At 38.5% G+C, this 22,495-nt stretch overlaps 1 long non-coding RNA gene across 1 annotated transcript in view; it reads right to left on the bottom strand.

Moving 5' to 3' along the window:
• The window catches only part of LOC143677260 (uncharacterized), a 52,072-nt gene extending 30,175 nt beyond the window's left edge, over positions 1-21,897 (bottom strand). Inside the window, exon 1 of the long non-coding RNA XR_013172481.1 lies at positions 21,657-21,897. This is a non-coding gene — a long non-coding RNA (uncharacterized LOC143677260). The remainder of the gene's footprint in view (positions 1-21,656) is intronic.
• Positions 21,898-22,495: the final 598 nt, after the last annotated feature.

Genomic DNA, 22,495 nt, shown 5'->3' with positions numbered 1-22,495 from the left:
TCTGCCCTGGATTTTCATAGATCTAGTTCATATTTGCTCAGCCCCAACTATTCTGTGTGACTTTAGAGCAAATGTATTCCTGTCTGTGCTCCTCTTCCAAAACATCATGAAAAGAAAAAGCAAGAGAACAGAAGAAAATCAGTTCTTCCCAGCTTTGCAACCCAGATAGAGGGATCATCACACTTCACCAATGCCAGACATCTCAATCGCCCATCAGGTATGCTCAATTCTGCTACTGAATTGAACCTCAGGCACACACTCAGGGGCCGTCTCCCCAGATTACCCTCTTTTCTACTGTGTGCAGATATTTCAGTCTGTTTCCTTTCCACAGCCCGGGGAAGATGTTAGGTCTTATGAAAAGGTTGACCACCTCTGAATGTAGAAACAAGGAGCAAGCAGCCCCAGATGCTTACCAGAACAGGAACTCTATTGGCAGGGACTCTGCTCCTAGGGTGGATAAATATTCAACACTCAAACAGCACAGATATGTCTCTTCTCTCTGATGTGAAGTGGGGAATGCGGAGCTACCGTCCACTAACCATGACCTGAGCAGTTGGCCTGTCTGGAAGACTGACCATGATAGGAAATCTTCCACTGTTCTCATGTACCCTTTGTGCAGTATAAGTAATAATGCAGTTATTTGCAGGAAGTTTCTGTTTTTCCTGAGCCTGTGTGCCTATGATGCACCATGTAGCAAGCTGCTCAACAACTGCAGTTCCTGTCTCACACTGAGCCCTTCCCCATGAGATATATCTGCCACAGTTTTCTAGATTCCATTGCAATTTCACTGAGTTTACTTGCAGAGAATAATGATGCTTTTTTTATGACTTTAATTGCCATTTAATTCTTCTGGTTTCAGACAATCCAAGCTTCCCCTGATTCATCATGCCTTTAGGTGATTTTTGCCCCATGGTATTATACTTTTTTTTCTTGGAAGTAACACTCCATTCTTTATTTTATCTTCTTTTCTAACCCTCTGCCCTATTTGCTTCTCCTCCAGCCTTTGCAGCCTCCCACCTATGCTTCTGGTTTGGGGCAAGATGAATGCAGGATACTTACTCCACAGCCTTAGATCACTGTCCCCGTTAGTTCTGTCTGTTCTTTATGATATCCCATAAACTGAAACTTCTTATTAATCACAATGTCCTGCAGTATAAACAATTGCTTCACAATCCTTATTGTGACTCTCAAAGCAACCCGAAATGATTGCCTCAGAGAAACACTGTGTAAATGTTCTCAGATTAAAATTCGTGACCATTAGCTTCTTAGGATACCTTCAGATGCAAATAACTAAATATCCAGCTCAAACTAGCTTACATAGGAAGGGAATTTACTGATGCAGCTGGAGAGTTCAGGGACAGAACAGGATTCAAGGTCAAAGAGACTAAGTAATGCTACCCAAGACTCAGTTTTTTCTGCTTTCCCTTCAGTGAGGTTGGCATCATTCCTAGGATGTCACCCCTTTGTGGATGCAAAATACCTATGAATAGCTGCTAAGGTTTGTACTCTTCTTCATCAAAGACTAGAATATGAGAAATAAGATCTGTTTCCCACCAACCAATAAAAGCCCGTGTTTCACTCTATCTGGAACAATTTAGGCTACTTGCTCTCCTCTGAATCTATTAGTGAGACGAAGAATAATATCATGTGGTGCCTAATTTAGACCTCAATAAGGTACCAATCCTATAAACAGTAACTGTACCATCAGATGCCTGGTTTGGAGTTAATCTCACTCTATTTTGGTTTGTAAATGCTGCCAGAAATGCAATATGTCAGAAATGGACTGGCTTTTATAAAGGGAATTTATTGTCACAAGTTTACAGTTCTAAGGCCATAAAAATGTCCAAACTAAAGCATCCAGATAAAAATACCTTGAGTCAAGAAAGGTCCGATGACATTCAAAGTTTCTCTGTCAACTGAGAAGGCATATAGTGATATCTGCTAGCTTTCTCTCCTGGTTTCTCATTTCAAATGGCTTCCCAGGGGTGAGGGGAGGTGCATTTTCTTTCTGCACTTCCAAATCTCTCTTGTCTGCATCAGCTCTGAAACTTTTTCCAAAATAGCTCCCTCTTAAAAGACTCTAGTAAGCAACCCCACTTTGAATGGGTGGTGACAGATTTCCATGGAAACTACTTAAGCAAAAGATCCCATCCACAATTGGGTGGGTCACATCTCCATCGAAACAACTTAATAAAAAGATCCCACCCAAAAATATTGAATTAGGATTAAAGAGTATGGCTTCTCTAAGGTACATAACAGTTTCAGACTGGTGCACACCTAAATCATATTAACAAATAATTCAGGGCCCTATTGGGAAAGAGTAGAGGGGAAAATTCCCTGAATTGCACCCAGATCTGAACTTATAATCTGATTTGACAAGGACTCTGAGAATTTACCCACAGAACTCTCCCACAGTTGTTTGGACAGGAAAGCATAGAAACTAAAATTCTCAGTGATATCGACCCTTGACCTGATGGGTGATAAAGACTTTGCCTGGAGGATGGAGCCTGGGACTCAGTCATTGTTCTCAAAGAAGGATTTTATCATAAGGGTACATGCTGTAGCCAGCAGCACAGGTGAAATATATTTTTATCTCTTTCTTTAACCTTTCTTTTTCAGTAAGGACTTTCATGTCTTACACAAACACACTGCAAGAAATTAAAGATAAAATAAAATGTATAAAACAAAATCAAGAGGATGAGAAAAATGAGTGTAAAGATTACAGCCAATAATGACACTATAATCTAGCCTCAAGGTGACTTAGTGACATATGAGGCTGTGTGAGTTGAGAGAAGAGGGGACACAGCATTCTGAAGCAATTAAGGAAAGTTGCATGGAAGAGTGTAGACTTGGCATGTCTCCTAAGGTTATGGTTAGATGGCCAGGCAGGACCAATGGTGGGACAGCAGAATGAAAAAGTGAAAGAGATGTATACTGATGTGACCCTGGGATGTAAACATGAGAAGTCAGAAAATTTTGAATAGTACGAGATGGAATCTGTATGAAGTATGGCATTCTGAACATATAAAGCCTTGTTCAGAAACAATGAGAGAAACTTTATCCTCTCATCCCATCTCATCCCACAGCTGTTGGCTTTGACTGACTTAGATGATAAAGAATTTGGGAAGTAAGTTGATGAGAGCAAGATTTCTTCCAGGAAACATTTGAGGTCTTAAAAATTGTCCTTTTCAACCCTGCTACCAGGGCATGAGTCTACAAAATAAAAGTTGTGGGATCAGGAAAGGCCAGGTGAATTTCACTGTTCACCTTGTGGGATGTGCTGCCCCTGCTGGGGTGGAGTGAGGTCTTTGAGAACCTTATTTCCTTAATGGTTCGGGAGAGCTGGCTCGGAGGCCATGGAGGTATTTTGAAATGGATAGAGAACTCAGAGTTAGTTTCACTGACCGTCACTGCATGAATTAGCTCGTGAGTTCTGGTTTCTGCTTTTGTAAAATGAATGAATCCAGTTCTCGCTTTAAAATTCTAGCTAATGAAATATCCAAAACAATGTTGGCGATTAAGAGTAATAAAGTATTTCTCAACCTCAGCACTACTGGCATTTGGGCATGGGTAATTATTTGTTGTAAGGAATGGTCAGTATATTATAGAATGTTAAGGAGCATCTCTGGCCTTTACAAGATGCTGGTAGCACCTCACAGTTAAGACAAGCAAAATGTCTCCAGCCATTGCCACATTTTCTCTGGAGGGCCCAAGCATCTAGTTTTGAGAACCACTGACCTACATGGTTGATATTGATGCCTTAAATTCAGTGTTAATGTTATATTTTTTTGGAATTTGAAATTGTTGGGATGCCAGTTAAAAATGGTGAAATCAATATGGGTTTATCACTACCATTTCTTAAAACACCACTGAAAAGACAATTAAGAAATAAATTTGGTGTGAAAATGGTAGGCTAAAGGGAAAAGAAATGAAAAGAAAAAACAGATGAGAGATGACAACAAATCTTTGAGTGACTGTGTTTTAGTTTGTTACAGCTGTTGGGATAAATACCACACACTGGTTGGTTTGAACATTTGAAACTGTTGAGTACCACAGAAAAGCCATGTTCTTTAATCCTGATTCACTATTGTTGAGTGGGATCTTTTTGATTAAGTTGTTTCCATAAAGATTTGTCTCCACCCATTCAATGTGGGTCATTTAATGGAGTCCTTTAAGAGGGAGCCATTTTGGGAAAAGCTTCAGATCTGACACATACAGAGACATATGGAGATGCAGAAAGAAAATTCCCCCAGGGAAGTCATTTGAAATGAGAAGCCAAGAGAGAAAGCTAGCAGACACTGCCATGTGCTTTCCCAGCTAACAGAGAAACCACAAACATCATTGGTCCTTTCTTGAAACAAGTTGTCTTTCTCTGGATGCCTTAGTTTGGACATTTTTATGGCATCAAGATTGTAAACTTGTGACAATAAATTCCCTTTATAAAAGCCAACCAATTTCTGGTATATTGCAATTCTGACAACATTAACAAACTAAAATACTTGGATTCTAGATTATAACCCACCCCCCACAGGGGAATGGATACTTCATCTCTGGAGAAAATCCCGGAGAGAAAATGACTGATATTTGAGGGGTGTCCCCACCTAAGATCCAGAGGTGCCAGGTTTTCAAGTGCTCTCCTATCAGTACACCAAACTCATCCATGCAGGCTGGGCTTCCATGGATTTAAGTTTTATATGGAAAATTACATGAAAACAAACAAAAAGAATATAACAGACACATGTATCTTTAACTGGCAGAGCAACCAACAATCTGTGTCCAATCTTGCCAATCTATTTACCCAAATTAAATCCGCACGTTGGGATTAGTCAATATATGTAAGTATGTATAATTTATAAATTCTCCTTATATCTCTTTTTTTGTTATTTATTTGTTGAAGGAGCTGTGTTGATTTTGTTAATTTATCCTCAATTTAAAATGAAATTCAACAAAGAAAGAAAAAGGACAACAGAAGAATAGTATCAAAAAAATAATTGATGGGAGTTCAAAATGGTGCAGCTGCCCTGGAAAATGGCTTTGGAGTTTCTCAAAAAGTAATTCTAAATATAAAATTACTATATGACCCATCAATTCTTCTGTAAGAAGAAATGATACTTAAGAGAAATGAAAACATACGCTCACCTAAAAACTTATACACCAATGTTCATATTAGCATTATTCATAATAGGCAAAAAATGGAAACACTTCATCAATCAATGAATAGATAAACTAAATTGGTATAGCCAGTCACACATTAGATTATTGTTCACCAATAAAAACAAATGGGGCAATGCAATGGTGGCTCGGTGGCAGAAATCTTGCCTGCCATGCTGGAGACCCAGATTTGATTCCTGGTGCCTGCCTATGCTGGTTTGAAATGATGTACATACCCTAGAAAAGCCATGTTTTAATCCTAGTCCCATTTTGTAAAGGCAGCCACTTCTTCTAATCCCTATTCAGCACTGTATGTTTGAAACTATAACTAGATCATCCCCTGGAGATGAGATTTAATCAAGAGTAGTTGTTAAACTGGATTAGCTGGAGGTGTGTGTCCATCCATTTGGGTGGGTCTTGATTAGTTTCCGAAGTCCTATAAAAGAGGAAAAATTTTGGAGAGAGTCCCTTTGGTAGAGCCACAAGAAAGCCAGCAGATGCCACCATGTTTACTATGTGCTCCTCCAGCTGAGAGAGAAACCCTGAACATCATCAGTCTCCTTGAACCAAGGTATCTTTACCTGGATGCCTTAAATTAGACATCTCTATAGACTCGCTTTAATTGGGACATTTTCTCAGCTTTAGAACTGTACACTTGTAACTTATTGAATTCCTTTTTTAAAAGCCATTCTGTTCCTGGTATATTGCATTCTGGCAGCTAGCACACTAGAACACTGCCCATGCAAAAAAAAAAAAAAAAAGGAGCAAAGGAGCGCTGATACATGCTACCACTTCAGGATGAACCCTGAACAGAATTTATTATGTGATCCCATCTATATGAAATATCCAGAATTGGCAAATTAATAGAGACAGAAAGTAGATTAGTGAGTGTTAGGGCTTGGGGAGTAAAGGACATGTTTGTTGGGGGAGAACAGGAGCTCATAAAAATATTATGAAACTAGAGCATGATTATTTTTACATGACCTTGTGAAAGTACTAAAAACTATTGAATTGTACATTTTAAAAGGGTAAATTTTTTGTATGTGAATTATAACCCAATTTAAAAGATGAAGAAAATCTTCTAGAGACAAAGTTTATGAGTTTCAAAATTAAAAGAAAAATTCATTGAGTGCCCTTCAAAATGAATTTCAAAGGTATTCCACACTAAAGTACATCCTTGTGCGATTTGAGGACATCAATGTGCTAAATCCCAAAAGGCTCCAGAGAGGCAGGAGAAAAAGATTGTCTACAATGAATTAATAATGAGAATAGAGAGGGAGACTTCTTGGGAAGATGGTGGAGTAAGGAGCCTCCCACCAAAATAACTGTTAAACAGGCAGGAACTGTCTGTAACAACTATTCTGAAACTCAGAGCCCAGAAGAACGCTGAACATCATCCAGGGTGAAAGACACTGGTAAACCATGATAAGGGACAAATGAATTGCTCTCTCCATGAAGCAGTCACCAGTGCCCATTCCCCACTTTTATGGAACTCTACCATGGGTTCCAAACCCTTGCTAGCTGCTGGTGACAGGGATGTGAAACTCCTCTCACCAAGAACAAGGATAGGCTCCACCAATCACTGATCAAGGCTTTTGATTAGAGAATTTGGATTGCTGGCTCCTGGTTCTGACTATTATTTCAAATCACCCAGGAGCAAAGATGGCAGCAACCATTGTTTCAAAACCATTCTGGAAATTGTGGTGGCAGCCACGGTTTCAACACTCCCCAGATAGGGGCAGAAGTGGTGGAGATTTGGAGATGCAGAGCTTCCTCAAAGCTACAAGCTACATTGAGCAGAAGGGTTTCATTTTCTGGGCAGGCCAAGAAAACACAGTGTTGAGAAGCCATCAGAGAAGTTTTTTAAACTCTCCTTGATCCCCTCACCAGGTCACTCTGAAGCCTTTCTGTGCCTCTTTTGTGGGTCCCTGGCCCTGTTTTGGATGGGATAGACTAACATGGGAAGTCCTCTCCAGAGTGATTCTCCTCCCAGAATTTTCCCTCCAGGCAAAAGCAGCATAAGACTATGAAAAAAGTATTTTAAAAAAACTATAGACAGGATGGTGCAATGGTGGGCCAAGCAACTGTGGTTTGGTGGCAGAATTCTCACCTGCCATGCCCAAGATCTGGGTTCGAGTCCCAGAGCCTGCCCATGCAAAAAAAAAAGAGAAAAACTATAGACAGTCCAGGGCAAAGGCCCGCCAGCATCAAATACTTGAGAAAGGGAGGTGTTAGGTATGGATTCATTAAAGGATTCCACATGAGACAGTGAGTTAAAGCTTAACAGTTTATTGCTAGAGAAAAAGAAAGAGACAGAGTGAAAGCAAGGAGAGAGCAGGCAGGTGGGAGCCAGCAAAACCTGCTAGCAAATGAGAAATGGCTCCAGCTCCCTTTCTGACAGCTTGTGGCTTTAAAGGAAAAAATGCCCCAAGAGAGGTGGGGGTTGATGTGTGGCCTCAGGCATCGCCAGGAGATATCAGGCTGGTGCAGATCATGAGTTCATGCTTACGGTTATATGGTTTGGCCTCTGGCAGATGGGGCATTGTCACGTTCCTGCTCATCTATCTTGCTGGAACATCAGGTCCTATCAGAAAAGCTGCTGAGGGAGAGAAACTGAAAGGGCTCCCATGCCACAGAATCCATTTTGTATGTTATGTTTTATTTTCTGAGACGTGACAGGAAGTCAGTCTCCTAAGAAACAGAGGGAACAACCAAATGCCTGTAAACAGGTGAACTCTAAAACAACCAACAAGCAAAGTGCAGGACAAGACAAAGGCCTAGAAAGAGAGGGAAAACCCTGCAAACACCTGTGCAGACCATTTTCATGGGAGGGCTGCAGCTCAAAAAAATCTCTGTCTCATCACCAGCTGGTTATAAAAGAAAAAAAAAAAACAGACATGATAGAGAGTAAATCCCAGCGTTAACATTTTAAAATGTTCAAGTGTACAATATGCAACAAAAGAGTATAAGACAAACAAAGAAATAGGAAAAGATGGCCCATTCAAGGAAGAGGAGGGAAATACAGAAATCAGCAATGAAGAAGACAAGAATGTGGAAATACCAAACAACACCTTTTTTCTTTCTTTTTTTTTTTTTTTTTTTAAAATGGGCAGGCACCAGGAATCGAACCTGGGTTCTCAGGCATGGCAGGCAAGCATTCTTGCCTGCTGAGCCACCGTGGCCCACCCCAAACAAAACCTTCTAAAAGATCATCTTAAAAATGCTCAAAGAGATGAAGGGAAGTACAGAGAAAAAAATAAAGGATATCAGGAAAGCAAAGAATGAACAACATGAGAGTCTAGGAAAAGAGATAGAAATTTTTAAAAGAAATCAAAAAGAAGTACTGGGGTTGAAGACCACAGTAACTGCGATGAAAAATGTGCAAAAGGGTATCATGAGTAGATTGGACAGGCAGAAGAAATCATCTGTGAACCTGAACACAAGACACTTCAAATGAGTCATGTTGAGAAGCAGAAAGAAACAGAAGTATTAAAAGCAAAAATAACCTAAGAAAGCTATGGGACACCATCAAGCACACCAGTGTATGTGCTATGGGACTCCCAGGAGGAGAAGAAAAAAAGAAAGGGGCAGAAGGAATAGTCAAGGAAATAATGATAGTGTGCTGGTTTGAAATTGTTATGTACCCCAGAAAAGCCATGTCCTCTTTCCTAATCCAATCTTGTAGAGGCAGACCTATTGTTCAGGGTGGAAAGTTTGATTGGACTGTTTCCATGGAGATATGACACCTACTTGTGGGTGTGACCTCTTGATTAGATTACTTCCATGGAGATGTGGCACACCCAATTGTGGATGTGACCTTTTAATTAGATGAAGATGTGACCCTGCCCATTCAAGGTGGTTCTTAATTAGTTTACTGGAAACCTTAAAATAGCCAAACTAGGGAAAGATGTTGGAGAGCTGACATTTAGAGATTGAGGTAGAAATAGTCCAGATGCTAAGCAAAGACTCACAGAAATAGCCAGAAACTAAAGAGAGATAATTTCTGGCCCTGGGAGATGCTAAACTAAGAGATAAAACCCAGAGTTTTGCCCAAGAGAAACTAAGTGAAGGCTCACAGACACTTGGAATCAAGAAGCCAGAAGCAATGGAATCAGAAATAAGGATGAGCAGATGCTAGCCATGTGCCTTCCCATGTAACAGGCTCTAACAGACACTGCTCTTTCTTCAGAGTCAAGGTATGTTTCTCTGGATGCCTTAGTTTGGACATTTTTATGGTCTTAGAACTGCACACTTGTAACTTAAAAATTCCCTTTATAAAAGACATTCTATTTTTGGTATATTGCATCCTGGCAGAATTTAGGAAACCAAAACAGACAGGCAAGTTCCCAAACTTAGCAAAAAGCATGCATATTCACATCCAAAAAGTTGAGAATATCAAACAGGATAAACATGAAGAAAAATAGTGGCATATATTGATTACACTATTGTTACTTCACCCATGCACTCAAATGACCAATATCTGAGACACCAATGCTTCAAAGAGAGAAAGTTTATTACTAGACATAAAGCAGGAGATTACATGGCCTATCAGCCCAAAAATCTGTCTCCCTGAACTGCAGTAATTCTGATAGTTTTATAACATTAAAAGATGGAGAGTTTTAGGATAATGAGCACAATGGCCCCAGAGGATGTCACTAGAGGTGATTTAATGATTAAGCATGTACAGACCAATTGCATGCTTAGTCACAGAACATATTTAAGAAAATGGTACCTTAATATGATGATAGGTTATGATTTTTAGTATTATAATGATATAGAAGTGACTTATATAATAAAGTCTAAGCTGCTGCACAAGTCAGGCAGGCCTATTTTGGTTAGATCTATCAAGATAACTTTGGAGTTGGGGTGATTTAGTTCTGGACTAACCTAAGACTCTTCATTAATAAACATTAGGATATATCAGGGCATCACACCAACCTGTACAAACCAACACAATGTCACATCCTATTCAAAATTCCATGTAATTATGGTGTTGAAATAAACTGGCCATACAAATTAAATTAGATAGTGCACTAGCAAAAATATAAATTTTGCACCAAATAAACGTCTTTCCCTTTGATCTCACATAGAAGTTGAAGTTTTAAAACATGGAGCATATTACCCTTTACCCTGTATCTTTATTTACATTAGTCCTATACAGATCAGCTTCATTCATAGCTCTAGTCAAAGTCTGATGATATTTTTTAACAGTTGGTGTATGGGGTTAAGCTGACTTTCATAGCTTCAGTACCCTAACTCTGAGTCACAGGTGTCACAAAATACCTGAAGTTTCAGAGAATGACCAGGCTATACAAAAAATAGTTCAGTATCTCAGAATTTAGAAATAACAGTTATGACTCTGGAATAGGTGTGACTACAGTAAGAGCTTACATTCTAGGACCGCTAACAATAGGCGCCAAACTCATACCCCCATGCTCTTGTCTTCAGTTCTTGAGTTCGTATATTAGTTAGTCCATATGAGTGAGTCATGATAATATTTGTCTTTTTGTTTCTGACATTCTATTCAACATGCTGTCCTTAAAGTTCATTCACTAGTTGCATGTTTCACAACTTCATTCCCTCTTGCAGCTGCTAAGTAGTCTGTCATATGACAACTGAGTTCCCCCTTCAACCACTTATCTTTTCCCCCTTCCACCACTTAGCTGTTGTACCCTTAGGCCACCTCCATCCATTGTGAATTGTGACCATAAACAGTGTGAAAATATCCATTCTTGTCCCCACTCTCAGTTCCTCCAGGTATATACCTAGCAATGAGGCTGCAGGATTATATGGCAAACCCAACCCTAGCCTATTATGGAAACACCACACTGCTCACTGGAGGAGTTATACCTGTCAGCTTCCCTATCAACAGCAAACAGGTACACTTCTTTCTCCACAATTTTTCTAACACTTGTTTCTCTCTGTACATTTTTAACAACTTTATTCACACAGACAATCCAACCTTAGTAAATAGTCATGTCTTTGCCACCATAATCTATATGAAAACACTCCTTTTACTTTTGCAAAGAATCCATACCCCTCACCCATATCCCCCATTTGTTGACATTTAGTTTTGGCATAATGTATTTGTTGCCTTCGGTGGAAGCATATTGCAATGTTACTATTGGCTATAGACCCTAGCTTGCATCAATTGTACTTTTTCCTGTATACCATTTGCATTAGTTTGTTAAGCAACTGGAATGCAATATACCAGAAATGGAATGGCTTTTAAAAAGGGAATTTAATAAGTTGCAAGCTTACAGTTCTAAACTATAAAAATGGCAAAACTAAGAGGTGCATGGGTGCTTCAGTGGTAGAATGTTTATCTTCCATATGTGAGATCTGGGTTCAATTCCTGGACCATACACCACCACCACCACTCCCCCACCCCCACCCCAACACACACACATAAAAACTAACCAAGGTATCCAGGGAAAGATGCCTTAATTCAAGGGAAGCTGATGTGCCTGGAACACCTCTGTCAGCTGGGATATCTTGTGGCTGGCATTCTGCTGGTCCCTTGCCCCTGAGCTTAGTCGCCTTCAGCTTCTGTTCCCCTGGAGGTTCCTCACTTTGCTTCTCTGGTGCTGGTTTTCATCTCTTGGCTTCCCTTGGCTCTCTCCAGGTTCTGGCTTCCTTAACATCTCATGGCAATGCTTGCTGGGCTCCACACATCTCCAAACATCCGTGCTCTCTTCTCAGCCTGTCAGCTCTGGTCTGAAGTTTCTGTCAGCTGTCTCTCTCAGCTCTGCTGTCATTTCTGGCTCTCTCCAAAATGTTTCCTCTTTAAAAGGATTCCAGTAAAATAATCAAAACCCACCTGGAATGGGTGGAGTCACATTTCCATTTAATCAAAAAGTCAAACCCACAACTGAGTGTATTATATCTCCATGGAGATAATCTAATCAAAAGCTTCTGCCCTCAAATCTTAAATCAGGATTAAAAGAAATGGCTGCCCCCACAAGATTGAATCAGGATTAAAACATGGCTTCTCTGGGGTGCATAATAGTTTAAACTGGCACATTCTGCCCTCTAGACTCCCAAAAAGCCTTTTTTTTCCATATACAAAATATAGTCACTCCATTACAATATCACAAAGTCTTAAAACATTTCAGTAACAATACAACTACAACACAAAGTTAAAACCAGTACAAAATCTCATCAAAGTCAGCTATAGGCATTGTCTGTCCTATAATTTGAATCAGGATTAAAAAAAATGCCTGCCCCCACGAGATTGAATTAGGGTTAAGGTGTGGTTTCTCTGGGGTACATAATAGCTTCAAACTGGCACACCATCCTATTTTTTGGCACCTTGCAATGTTGACATCAATTTGTTCTCCCTCATGCAAAAATATTCTTGTATTTATACATTTAATTACCATAATTTTCCACTCTAAGTATTCTTAAATTATGTTGTCTTCTTCTGGTGTTATGCATGCCCTCAGCTCTTCTCCCTCAACCGTACTCACATTCAACTTCATTCAGTGTACTTATATTATTGTGCTAACATCAGCTAACATTGTGCTATCCATTTCTGAATTTTTATAGTCAGTCCTATTGCACATTCTGTATTCATTAAGCACCAAATGCTCAATCTCTACCCTCTTTCTGTCTTTTGATAACCTTTGTCCTTAACTTTCTCAAAGTTCAGCCATTAATGTTAATTCATGTTAGTGAGTCCATACAGTATTTGTCCTTTTGTTTCTGGCTAATTTCACTAAGCATAGTATCCTCAGTGTTTATGCATGTTAATACATGCTTCATGACTTTATTTTGTCTTACAGCTGCATAATATTCCATCATATATATTCACCACAGCTGGTTTAACCACTCATCTGTTCATGGACATTTGGGCAATTTCCATCTTTTTGCAATTGTAAATAATGCCACTATAAACATCAGTGTGCTAATGTCCATTTGTATCCTTGCCTTCAGTTCCTCTGAATGTATACCTAGTAATGGGATTGCTGGATCATATGGCAATTTTATACTTAACTTCTTGAGGAGCCACCAAACTGCCTTTCAGAGTGGTTGCGCCATTTTGCATTTCTACCAGCAGTGGACAAATATTCCTCTTTTTCCACATCCTCTCCAACACTTGCCATTTTCTATTTTTTTTTTTTAAGGTGGCCATTATAGTGGGTGTGAGATGATATCTCATTGTGGTTTTGATTAGCATTTCCCTAGTAGCCAGTGAAGTTGAGCACTTTTCATTTACCTTCTAGCAATTTGCATTTCCTGTTCTGAAAAGTGTTTGCTCATGTTTTTTGTCCATTTTTATATTGGGTTGTTTGTCTTTTTGATGTTGAGTTTAGAATTTTTTTTATGTATTCCAAATATTAACCCCTTATCTGATATGTGATCTCCAAATATTGCTTCCCGTTGTATAGGTTGCCTTTTTTACTTTCCTGGAAATGTTCCTTGATACACAAAAGTGTTTATTTGGGACAGAGAATAAAATGGTATTGCAAAGTCCCAATGGGGGACTGGCGAGAAAGGAGGAAGTATTAAACTTCATCATCTGGGGAATTCATAATATACTTGCAAGCAGTGGGGACAAGCACTTCAATAGGCTGAAACCTTGATCTTGGGACTTGCCCCTATGAAACTTATTCCTACAAAGAAGTTAATCTTACTTATACTTATGCATAAGAGTCACTCCCAGAGAACCTCTTTTGTTGCTCAGATGTTGCCTCTGTCTCTAAGCCAATTCAGCAGGTGAAATCACTGCCCTTCCCTCTATATGGGACATGACTCCCAGGTGTAAATTTCTCTGGCAATGTAGAACAGGACTCCTGGGATGAGCCAGGACCTGGGATCATAGGATTAAGAAATGCTTCTTGCTCAAAAAGTGTAAGACAGAAATAAGACAAAATAAAGTTCAATGACTGAGAGATTTCAGAGTTGAGAGGTTATTCTGGAGGTTTATTCTTATGCATTATATAGATATCTCTTTTTAGTTTATGGTGTATTGGAGTGGCTGGAGGGAAGGACCTGGAACTGTTGAACTGTGTTCCAGTAACCTTGATCCTTTAAGATGAGTGTATGACTATACAACTTTTACAATGTGAGCATGTGATATTTAAAACCTTTTGTCTAATGCTCCCTTTATCCAGGGTATGCATATATAAGTAAAAACATAATGAAAATGCATAAATAAATAAAGAGGTAAATAATGGGTGAAGGGATAAAGGGTAAAAAAAATGAGTAGACTGATTTGTAGTGGTACTTTTTTTTCTTTTTTATTTCTTTTCTGGAGTGACACAAATGTTATAAAAATTATCATGGTGATGAATATGGAACTATGTGATTTTTTGTGAGCCATTGATTGTATACTGTAGTTGGACTGTATGTGTGTGAAGATTTCTCAATAAAAAAATAAACATTGGGGTTGTCTTTAGTGATCATAAGTGTCTAAAGTTGAAAACTGAATAAATGGGTGCAAGAGAAGGTTGTACCAAGATCACAAGGTTTCTACAATCACAAGGGCAGAAAATAAAGGCTATATAATCATTATTAGATATCAGGGCAGCAGGATTGCTGTTCAGAGATTTCCAGTATTTCCCAATATACCAGAAAGTTAAAAGTAATATCTATATAATAATCCAATAATCATAATCATCTCTTATAGATCATTTGAACAATCCAAACACAGGAAGCCCAGAATAAGAAGAGGTTTTATAGCTGAATGTAATGCCTGGATATATCCTAGAGTATATGAAACAGATAGTCAAAAAGTATTGGCACTATCTTATGGAACTATCAAATTTTACCACTGGGGAAACCCATGATATTGTGTCAAACATTAAGGCACCCAAATCATTAGACCAAGTCCTCCATCTTGAGGCTTACTCTTGTGAAGCTTATGCATGTAGTAGAAAAGCTTGGCTTACCTATAGTATTACTTCCAAAGGCCTAAGTGTTACTTTCAAAGGACCACTCTCTCTCTCTAAGCCCAATTCTGCAAGTGAAACTGCTGCCCTCCTCCCTACATGGGACATGACATCCAGAGGTGGAAGTCCCCCTGGTGTCATGGGAGATGACTCCCAGGGATGAGCCTGGCCCTGACACCACAGGATCAATAATGTTATGCTGACTAAAAAGGGGTAATGAAGTGTAAAAATAAGATATCACTAATTAAGAAAGTTCAAATAGATTTGAGGAGCTACTCTTGAAGTCACTTTTATGCAAGCTTCAGTTAGACATTGCTATCTATCATAACTTGACAAAACCCAACCAAAACCATTCCATTCAATCCTAAAGAACACCTAAGATGATATATAAGATTCTACAAAAGTTCCAAGCACTAGGGTGACTTTCCAGAAACTTCTGACCTCCAGATGTGTCCCTAGACCAGATAAGTCCTGAAATACAGAAGGCCCAGTCTCTCCAGAACATCAACTAGTTGCATCCCCCATCCCATATTATTGACAGCCCCTTCCAATGTGGAAAAGTTCGAATGGGCACAGCCCAAATACCCTTAAAGAGTGAGAGAAAGATCAAAGATGATAGCAGAGTTATAAAGAGAAGGTAGAGATTAACAAATGAATATGATTGCTGAATCATTACAAGGATATTTCTTTTAGTCTCCAGTATCTTAGAGCAGCTGAAAATAGAAATCTAAAATTGTGGAATTATAACTTATATCAAACTCTTCAATCTGTTCTACAATTAACTGTTGTGATTGCTTTGAAATTTATTGCTTTTAGTTGACTGTAAAAAAATAAAAATAAAAGCAGCAAGCTGGGGGTGCATGAGTAGTTCAGTGGTAGAATTCTTGCCTACCATGCAGGAGATCTGGGTTTGATTCCTAGAACATGCACTGCCCCTGCCTCCTTCCCCAAAAAAATGGTGCTGTGATAACTGAATATTCACCTGGAAAATGAATGAAATATATCCCCACCACCCAACATACAAAAACAAAAAACAAAAAACAACAAAAAAAAAACAGCATGGTAGCATGGAACTGATATAAGGACAGACATATAAATCAATGGAACAGAATTGAGAGCTTAGAAATCAGTCCTCACATTTACAGTCAATTGATTTTTGACAAGGTGGCAAAGACCACTAAATTGAGAAACAACAGTTTCTTCAACGAATGATGCTGGGAAAGCTGAATCTCTACTTCCAAAAAGGAAAAAAGAGGACAACCCCCTACCTCACACCATATATAAAATGCAACTCTAACTGGATCAAAGACCTAAAGAGCTAGAACTATCAAACTTCTGGAATTAAAAGTAGGATAGCATTTTCAGGACCTTGTGTTAGGTATGTCATCTTCGACTTTATACCAAAGCTCAAAGGAAAAATAGAAATATGGGACCTCATCAAAAATAAAAATTTTTGCGACTCAAAGGATTTTATTATGAAAATAAAAATGACAACCTATATAATGGGAGAAACTATTTAGAAAGCACAAATCTGATAAAGGATTAATATCCAGAATTTATAAAGAAATCCTCCAACTTAACAACAAAAAGACAGATAGCTTAATTTAAAAATGGGCAAAAGACTTGAATAGACATCTTTCCAAAGATACGAATCGCCAAAAAGTACATGAGAAGATGCTCAACATCATTAGCCATCAGGGAAATGCAAATCTAAACCACAATGAGATATCATTCCATACCCATTAGATTGGCTGCTATTGAAAAAAACAATACAGAAAATAACAGGTGTTGGAGAGGATTCAGAGAAATAGGGACACTCTTTCTTTGCTGGTAACAATGTTAAATGGTGGCAGCTGCTATAGTATGCAGTATAGTTGTTCCTCAAAAAGCTAAATATAGAACTACTATATGAGCAGAAAATCCCACCGCTAGGTACATACTGAAGAGAATTGAAAGTAAGGACTCGAACAGAGATTTTCCCACTGATGTTCATAGCAGTATAATTTACAATTGCTAAAAGATGGAAGCAACCTAAGTGTCCATCAATGGATGAGTGGATAAACAAAATGTGGTATATGCATACAATGGAATATAATTCTGCCATATAAAGAAGTGAAATCTTGACACATGACAGCATGGATGCACCTTGAAGACATCATGTTGAGTGAAATAATTGAGACACAAAAGGACGAATATTGCATGATATCATTGTTTTGAAATAATTAGAATAAGCAAAGTCATAGACTCAGAATCTAGAATATAGGTTACCAGGGGATAGTGTGGGGAAAGGGAATGGGAAGTTAAGGATTAAAATGTACAGGGTTCCTGTTTAGAATGATGGAGTCATTTGGGTAATGGATGGTGGTGATGGTGGCACAACACTGCGAATAGAACTAAAAGCATTGACGTTTGTATCTGAATTTGATTAAAAAGGGACATGTTTGATTATATCTATGGTAACAGACCATAATTTAAAAAAAAATCCATGGAACTACACTGTACAAACAGTGAACCTAAGTTAAACCATGAATTTTAATAGTACAATTATGAAAATTGTTATCATAAATTGTAACAAATATTCCTTATCAGTGAAGATGTTGGTAGTGGGGTAGTGTATGGTAATCCTATATTTTATTCATGACTGTTCTGTAAACCTACAACTTCTGTAACTAAAAACAAAAGTATCAGAATGGTGCTGGATTTTTCAATAGCCATTCTAGATATAATAGGAAAATGACAGAAGCCTTCAAATTCTGAAAGAAATAATTTCTATTTTTCCAAACCATCAATCCATTGTGAGGATAGGATAAAGGTATTCTTGGATATGCACAGCATTAAAAGCATTGTCTTTTCTCAAGAAGCTACTAGGTGATGGGATCCCTCCAAGAAGGTAGTAACCTTAGAAACAAGACCACATGGGATCTACAAACAAAACAGGAGGCCCAGTTCAAAAGAGAAGTGAGTGCATCACTAAGATGAATCTGCTCTGCAGGTAAACTCAGACACATAGGGGGACCATTCTCTTGGAGAGTGATGAAGCTTGACTAAAGCTGCAGGGCAGAAGACTCTAGAAGAGATGTCCCACAGGAGAAATCAGTGGCAATGACAGCTGATCTGGTATCTTTTAATATTTTGAAAAAAGTTTTACAGTTTCATTAGAGGGTTTTGGAAAAAACAGTGCTAAAAATATGGGAAACTAAACAAACAGAAAAATAAGACCATCAACTTTAGGAAAAGCAAAAAGTGGTACAAGGAAGAAAATGTATTGTTAGAGAAACTAGTGGGTCCTCTCTGAATAATATGCACAAAATGATTGAAATATAAATTTCGGTATTGATTTAACCAAAAACTGTGATAGAACTTGAATAAGAGTTATAGGTAAGGGAATATTATGGGAGAGGGCATGGTGGGGAAATGTTTTCTCCAACTGCTAAATCCTCATTTTCTCTGACAGAGAGTCAAGGTAAATTTTCTAAGATTCAGAAATCAGGGAATAGTAGTGTGCCATTTTGAAACTGTTGTGTACCCCAGAAAAGTTATGTTCTTTAATCCTCATTCAATATTCCTGAGTGGGCTCTTTTTAGTTGCTTCCATGGATATGTGACCCACTCAATTGTGGGTGGTACCTTTTGATTAGGTGGTTTCCATAGAGATATATCTCCACCCATTCAAGGTGGGGTTGCTTAATGGAGTCCTTTAAGAAAGAACAATTTTAGAAAAAAGCTTTAGAACCCACACAGCCAGAGACCCTTGGAGATAAAGAAAGAAAATGCTCCTGGGAAAGCCATTGGAAGAAGCCAGTTGAGATAGCTAGCAGATGATGTCATGTGCCTTACCAGCTGAGAGAGAAACCCTGAACATCATCAGCCTTTTTTTGGAGTTAAGGTGTCTTCCTCTGGATATCTTAGATTGGACATTTTTACTGCCTTAGAACTATAAACTTGAAGCTTAATAAATTCTGTTTTTAAAAGCCATTCCATTTCTGGTATATTGTATTCTGACAGCATTGATAAATTAAAACAAGTGGTGATAACATATTATTTAGAGGAAAAATGTAAAAATTGAAATCATTGTAGCAGAAATTGGCAGTGTAAAGGGGTGATTCAGGGAGCTGCTATGGTTTATTAAAAGCCTCAAATAAGTATTTCATTTTTGAAACTGTGTAAAAATATTACCCAGATGAAAATAAAACAGTTTTAATTAAATTTCTTACAAAAGGCATGGAAGGGAGAGGGGTGATTAGTCAGTCAGAGTGCAGATATTGAGCTTCCTTTGTGCAGAGAAATGTCCTGTAACAAGGAAGTTTTCAGGAGGATATGTATGGCCTAAATATTTATAAGAAAGATGGAGAAGAAGTAAAATTCAAGCAGGGACTTGAAGGATGGGTAGAATTTCTCAAGGAAACATGGGTAAGGTAGGAAGCATGAATGAAACTCAGAGACAGCAATAGCCATGACATTTTTACCAGACAGAAAGGCAAAAACAGTGGTCCTCATACTTCAATGTCCATTGCAGTTACCTACAATCTTCCTGGTCCTCACCCCTAGAGAGCTCAGCTTTCTAGATCTGAATTAGAACCTGGATTCTGAGGCAAGTGCAATAATAACCCCTGTGGTTACAGACATAACTTTTTGACTTACATAGACCCAGTTTAACACCCAAATCCCCTTAGCAATTAGCTCTATGTTTTCAAGAAATTACTTAGTTTCTCTCACACACAATTCTTTCAGGTTTAAAATGGGAAAATGAATAGTTAGAAGTGTTATAAAGGGTAGGATATATGAGTTCATGTATATAAAATGCTGAGCATAGTAACAGCATCTAAAGAGTGTCTAATCAGCAATAGGACAATTCTTCTTTTATTATGGAAAACATACCCAACCAAGTCAAAGGTATTGAACAGGAATTTAGGGGAATTGAAGTTGAATGAGCAAGGAGGAACCAGCTTATGCTATGCCTTTCACAGGTTTTGAAAGCCCTCAGTGACCAATGTCCAGGACCTGGGGCCATACCAGAGCACTTGCTAGAGTTGAATATTAACCAGGACAGGCAGAAATGAAGCAAACAGCCCGTGCCTATTTTTTTTTTCCTGGGATTGCAGTTCCTTTCATTTTCACTATTGACTCTAATCTAAAATGAGAACTCTTCCCTATTCAAAAGTCATTACATGTCGTTAAAGTCCCAACATAATGCAAAAAATATTATCAAAATATTCAATTGTGTAGAATATGGGGTAATGTCATTGCAAACTAAATGAAGAATACTTTGCAGTTGTTCAGAACTGTCAAAAAAATGCGCAAAAATAAAGTTACTAAAATCTACACTGTTCACAACCAAATCGACTCCCAAATAATCAAAAGCTGATCTTTCCTGATACTCCTTCCCTGGTCCCCAACAAGATAAAAAGTTTTGTCACTACCATCCCACTAAGCAGGGGGGCTGGATAGAATCTGGAAGTCAACTGCCATCTATGTTATATCCAAGTTCATGTCATCACAAGGGCTTTTACTGCTTTTCAACATTTGATTGTTAAAAGAAGATTGAGGGCTGGATTATCTGACCAAATCAAGTAAGAGGGTGGAACTGAATTGTTTAAAGTATTTTTCCAAAGAGGGGAACACTGATTTAGAAATTAGATACAATTGGAATGGCTCTGTGCTGGTTTGAAAGGATGTATGTCCCCTAGAAAAGCCATGTTTCAATCAAAATCCCATTTCATAAAGGTAGAATAATCCCTATTCAATATGTATGTTTGAAACTGTAATCAGATCATCTCCCTGGAGAGGTGATTTAATCAAGAGTGGTTATAAAACTGGATTAGGTGATGACATGTCTCTGCCCATTTGGGTGGGTCTTGATTGGTTTACTGGAGTCCTATAAAAGAGGAAACATTTTGGAGAATAAGAGATTCAGAGAGAACAGAGCAGAATGGCATAGCCACGAGAAGCAGAGTCCACCAGCCAGTGACCTTTGGAGATGAAGAAAGAAAATGCCTGCCAGGGAGCTTCATGAAGCAGGAAGCCAGAAGGAGAATCTAGCAGATGATGCCATGTTTGCCATGTGCCCTTCCAGCCGAGAGAGAAGCCCTGATTGTGTTCACCATGTGCCTTCTCGCTTGAGAGAGAAACCCTGAACTTCATCAGCCTTCTTGAACCAAGGTATCTTTTCCTGGATGGATACCTTTGATTGGACATGTCTATAGACTTGCTTTAATTGGGACATTTTCTCTGCCTTAGAACTGTAAACTAGCAACTCATTAAATTCTCCTTTTTAAAAGCCATTCCGTTTCTGGTATACTGCATTCTGGCAGCTAGCAAACTAGAATAAACTTTGAATAAAGCGAGCCTGAGGGGCGAGAGCACACCCCTCAGTCTCCAACTATTCCTTCAACCAAGACTGCATACATGTCCAGGGGTGCTGAGGCTGTCTCGAACCAAGATGGAAATCAGAAGTTCAAGATTATTTCAAAGGGGTCTCCCAGACCTAAAATTCCATGGATCCGTGATCTGCACCATTCTTAAACATACCTTTATATTTAATATTAAAATATTTACTTATTCTATTATTGTTTAGTATTTAATTAAAAGTAAAAAACGTGTACTTATTACACACAACTGGCCTGTGTCCACCTGTTTCATCCCAGAGTCAACTCTTCATTTCTGAGAGACGTGTTCCACTTCCTGGAGCCTGTTGACTAAGGCTCTATTGTCAGTTTGTCACCTGTGATTAGGAGAGGGAAGTGTGTTGGGTGAAGGTTTAGAAACAAAGCTTTTTTTTTTTTCTTTTGCCTTTAGCCACACAAGGGACATGAGCTATTTTCAGCCTGTGCTGGACAATGACACATGGAGGGGAATAAAACAGAACATTCAGTGCATGTGATGCACAAAAAGTTCTGGAGGTGGAACCATTTACTGTGCAGGGATGGAACACTCCATTCTTGGGTAAAGTACTGTAACTTTTTCCAATCCTAAAGTGGTTCTCCTTCTCTCTCAAATACAATTACTATGGAATTCAGACTATGAAGTAAAGGAAATGAGATGGGCTCAAGGTAAGCAGTCCAGATCAACCCAAAAGGAAACAGCAGCTCCAAGTGTGGAAGGAAAACTTGACAAGAAATGGATTTTTAAAGAAAAGAAATCACCTGCATCCATCTTGAATCTTAATTACTTTGTCTTTTGTCTCTTCCCTCTACTTTACCATAATTGAAAAGTTCTAATAACAAGTATTGGACCTTAAAATATTTCACTGTTTGTAAAGTCTGGATGTGGGGCATGGAAAATTGAGAGAGAATGAAATATTCTCCACATCCCCATCGATTCACTTATATTTCAAAAATTTACTTTTTAAAGCTTATAGGCCAACATATAACACAAAGAAAAGAGAGTGAGGAATAATTCCTAATCAGCAAATATGTATTTACTGCACAAGTAATATACACAGCACTAGGCAAG

The sequence above is a fragment of the Tamandua tetradactyla genome, chromosome 3 (assembly GCF_023851605.1).
Source record: "Tamandua tetradactyla isolate mTamTet1 chromosome 3, mTamTet1.pri, whole genome shotgun sequence".
NCBI classification, from domain to species: Eukaryota; Metazoa; Chordata; class Mammalia; order Pilosa; family Myrmecophagidae; genus Tamandua; species Tamandua tetradactyla.
Note: the sequence above shows the minus strand (reverse complement) of the source record. Positions and strands in the feature narration are given on the sequence as shown.